Source organism: Miscanthus floridulus, chromosome 8, assembly GCF_019320115.1.
Source record: "Miscanthus floridulus cultivar M001 chromosome 8, ASM1932011v1, whole genome shotgun sequence".
NCBI lineage: Eukaryota > Viridiplantae > Streptophyta > Magnoliopsida > Poales > Poaceae > Miscanthus > Miscanthus floridulus.
In genome coordinates, this window is record NC_089587.1 from 216,224,084 (window position 1) to 216,229,200 (window position 5,117).

Here is a 5,117-nt window from a genome sequence, read left to right on the forward strand (position 1 = left end):
AAGTACAACCAAACTGTGCAATTAGTTTTTGATTTCGTCAACATTTAGTACTCCATGCATGTACCGCAAGTTTGATGGGACGGGGAATCTTCTTTTTGCATAGTGCCAAATTCAGGAATTGGGGGAACTAAACATGACCTAAACTCCTGAAAAGTACACTATGCAAAAAGAAGATTTCTCGTCACATCAAATTTACGGTACATACATGTTGTACTAAATGTAGACGAAATCAAAAACTAATTGCACAGTTTGCTTTAACTTTGCGAGACGAATCTTTTGAGCCTAATTACTCAATATTTAGACAATAATTCACAAATACAAACGAAATACTAAAGTAGAAATCTTCACTATGCAAAGTTTGCCTACGCAAACTTTGCCCAACTAAACACCGCCTGTGCTAATTCCAAAAGCTTACTGATTCCGCATTTTGGGCTATGCCCTGCCGGGTGAGGTACGATTGAATACCACGCTTTGATTGTGATTGGACCGTGCAGAACACGCCCAAGCACAGAATACGTGTGGAGCAATGGTGTAACTATTCTGTGTATTGGCAACCCCTCCTATAGCTTGCTACTCATGTAATTGAGCCACAGTGTTTCTGCTGCTCCAATGCAATGAAAGGTGGGGATAACTCCCGGCCCCCCTAACTAAAAAAAAGTTCTGCACATCGATTAGTCTCTATTAATTTTTGTTATACCATGATTAATTCATGTTTAGGCATTTTATTTGGCATTAACATGGACTATAGTTTAGTTTAGTCCATCCAAACACCTTTGCGGATCGATCTCTTCTCCCTGTTTTAACTCTACTTAGGAAAACGAGCTATGGTTTTGTACCAGTCCAAAAGGAGACATTTCAACTAGTAATGCTCATTTATTTTTGTTGTTTATTTTTTTTTATGATTATACAGTACCACTCAGACACTCGCAACGTATACCGACTCATCCATATGAATGCACGCAAGCAAACCCTACCCTACGAGCATGTTAGAATACTAGTCCGGAAAATCCTTGAGAATGACAAAGTCACTACTAAAGCACAACACTGTTAAATCCTAAAATATTTGCTCTCACGAGGAGTCAAACCTAGGACTTGAGACACTATTGAGGCTCTTGTAGCCACTAGGCTACATGCCCTTTCGCTTTGTTGTTTATTTCATGACGGTAGAAATATTGGTTAAAACTAACTAAATAGAAAATATAAGAGGGCACTGTTTTCACACTTCTTATCACTCATTTATTTTTGCAGGAGACGTGACAGCGCCAGCGTTTTGTTGGCCACCGGATGCGGTACAGTAGCGTTTTGTTTTTATTTGATAATAATTGTCCAATCATTGACTAATTAGGCTCAAAACGTTCGTCTCGCAAAGTACAACCAAACTGTGCAATTAGTTTTTGATTTCGTCAACATTTAGTACTCCATGCATGTACCGCAAGTTTGATGTGACGGAGAATCTTCTTTTTGCATAGTGCCAAATTTAGGAATTGGGGGAACTAAACATGACCTAAACTCCTGAAAAGTACACTATGCAAAAAGAAGATTTCTCGTCACATCAAATTTACGGTACATACATGGAGTACTAAATGTAGACGAAATCAAAAACTAATTGCACAGTTTGCTTTAACTTTGCGAGACGAATCTTGTGAGCCTAATTAGTCAATATTTAGACAATAATTCACAAATACAAACGAAATGCTAAAGTAGGAAATCTTCACTATGCAAAGTTTGCCTGCGCAAACTTTGCCCAACTAAACACCGCATGTGCTAATTCCAAAAGCTTACTGATTCTGCATTTTGGGCTATGCCCTGCCGGGTGAGGTACGATTGAATACCATGCTTTGATTGTGATTGGACCGTGCAGAACACGCCCAAGCGCAGAATACGTGTGGAGCAATGGTGTAACTATTCTGTGTATTGGCAACCCCTCCTATAGCTTGCTACTCATGTAATTGAGCCGCAGTGTTTCTGCTGCTCCAATGCAATGAAAGGTGGGGATAACTCCCGGCCCCCCTAACTAAAAAAAAAGTTCTGCACATCGATTAGTCTCTATTAATTTTTGTTATACCATGATTAATTCATGTTTAGGCATTTTATTTGGCATTAACATGGACTATAGTTTAGTTTAGTCCATCCAAACACCTTTGCGGATCGATCTCTTCTCCCTGTTTTAACTCTACTTCTTAGGAAAACGAGCTATGGTTTTGTACCAGTCCAAAAGGAGACATTTCAACTAGTAATGCTCATTTATTTTTGTTGTTTATTTTTTTTATGATTATACAGTACAACTCAGACACTCGCAACGTATACCGACTCATCCATATGAATGCACGCAAGCAAATCCTACCCTACGAGCATGTTAGAATACTAGTCCGGAAAATCCTTGAGAATGATAAAGTCACTACTAAAGCACAACACTGTTAAATCCTGAAATATTTGCTCTCACGAGGAGTCAAACTTAGGACTTGAGACACTATTGAGGCTCTTGTAGCCACTAGGCTACATGCCCTTTCGCTTTGTTGTTTATTTCGTGACGGTAGAAATATTGGTTAAAACTAACTAAATAGAAAATATAAGAGGGCACTGTTTTCACACTTCTTATCACTCATTTATTTTTGCAGGAGACGTGATAGCGCCAGCGTTTTGTTGGCCACCGGATGCGGTACAGTAGCGTTTTGTTTTTATTTTATAATAATTGTCCAATCATTGACTAATTAGGCTCAAAACGTTCGTCTCGCAAAGTACAACCAAACTGTGCAATTAGTTTTTGATTTCGTCAACATTTAGTACTCCATACATGTACCGCAAGTTTGATGTGACGGAGAATCTTCTTTTTGCATAGTGCCAAATTTAGGAATTGGGGGAACTAAACATGACCTAAACTCCTGAAAAGTACACTATGCAAAAAGAAGATTTCTCGTCACATCAAATTTACGGTACATACATGGAGTACTAAATGTAGACGAAATCAAAAACTAATTGCACGGTTTGCTTTAACTTTGCGAGACGAATCTTGTGAGCCTAATTAGTCAATATTTAGACAATAATTCACAAATACAAACGAAATGCTAAAGTAGGAAATCTTCACTATGCAAAGTTTGCCTGCGCAAACTTTGCCCAACTAAACACCGCATGTGCTAATTCCAAAAGCTTACTGATTCCGCATTTTGGGCTATGCCCTACCGGGTGAGGTACGATTGAATACCATGCTTTGATTGTGATTGGACCGTGCAGAACACGCCCAAGCGCAGAATACGTGTGGAGCAATGGTGTAACTATTCTGTGTATTGGCAACCCCTCCTGTAGCTTGCTACTCATGTAATTGAGCCGCAGTGTTTCTGCTGCTCCAATGCAATGAAAGGTGGGGATAACTCCCGGCCCCCCTAACTAAAAAAAAAGTTCTGCACATCGATTAGTCTCTATTAATTTTTGTTATACCATGATTAATTCATGTTTAGGCATTTTATTTGGCATTAACATGGACTATAGTTTAGTTTAGTCCATCCAAACACCTTTGCGGATCGATCTCTTCTCCCTGTTTTAACTCTACTTCTTAGGAAAACGAGCTATGGTTTTGTACCAGTCCAAAAGGAGACATTTCAACTAGTAATGCTCATTTATTTTTGTTGTTTATTTTTTTTTATGATTATACAGTACAACTCAGACACTCGCAACGTATACCGACTCATCCATATGAATGCACGCAAGCAAATCCTACCCTACGAGCATGTTAGAATACTAGTCCGGAAAATCCTTGAGAATGATAAAGTCACTACTAAAGCACAACACTGTTAAATCCTGAAATATTTGCTCTCACGAGGAGTCAAACTTAGGACTTGAGACACTATTGAGGCTCATGTAGCCACTAGGCTACATGCCCTTTCGCTTTGTTGTTTATTTCGTGACGGTAGAAATATTGGTTAAAACTAACTAAATAGAAAATATAAGAGGGCACTGTTTTCACACTTCTTATCACTCATTTATTTTTGCAGGAGACGTGATAGCGCCAGCGTTTTGTTGGCCACCGGATGCGGTACAGTAGCGTTTTGTTTTTATTTTATAATAATTGTCCAATCATTGACTAATTAGGCTCAAAACGTTCGTCTCGCAAAGTACAACCAAACTGTGCAATTAGTTTTTGATTTCGTCAACATTTAGTACTCCATGCATGTACCGCAAGTTTGATGTGACGGAGAATCTTCTTTTTGCATAGTGCCAAATTTAGGAATTGGGGGAACTAAACATGACCTAAACTGCTGAAAAGTACACTATGCAAAAAGAAGATTTCTCGTCACATCAAATTTACGGTACATACATGGAGTACTAAATGTAGACGAAATCAAAAACTAATTGCACAGTTTGCTTTAACTTTGCGAGACGAATCTTGTGAGCCTAATTAGTCAATATTTAGACAATAATTCACAAATACAAACGAAATGCTAAAGTAGGAAATCTTCACTATGCAAAGTTTGCCTGCGCAAACTTTGCCCAACTAAACACCGCATGTGCTAATTCCAAAAGCTTACTGATTCCGCATTTTGGGCTATGCCCTGCCGGGTGAGGTACGATTGAATACCATGCTTTGATTGTGATTGGACCGTGCAGAACACGCCCAAGCGCAGAATACGTGTGGAGCAATGGTGTAACTATTCTGTGTATTGGCAACCCCTCCTGTAGCTTGCTACTCATGTAATTGAGCCGCAGTGTTTCTGCTGCTCCAATGCAATGAAAGGTGGGGATAACTCCCGGCCCCCCTAACTAAAAAAAAAGTTCTGCACATCGATTAGTCTCTATTAATTTTTGTTATACCATGATTAATTCATGTTTAGGCATTTTATTTGGCATTAACATGGACTATAGTTTAGTTTAGTCCATCCAAACACCTTTGCGGATCGATCTCTTCTCCCTGTTTTAACTCTACTTCTTAGGAAAACGAGCTATGGTTTTGTACCAGTCCAAAAGGAGACATTTCAACTAGTAATGCTCATTTATTTTTGTTGTTTATTTTTTTTATGATTATACAGTACAACTCAGACACTCGCAACGTATACCGACTCATCCATATGAATGCACGCAAGCAAATCCTACCCTACGAGCATGTTAGAATACTAGTCCGGAAA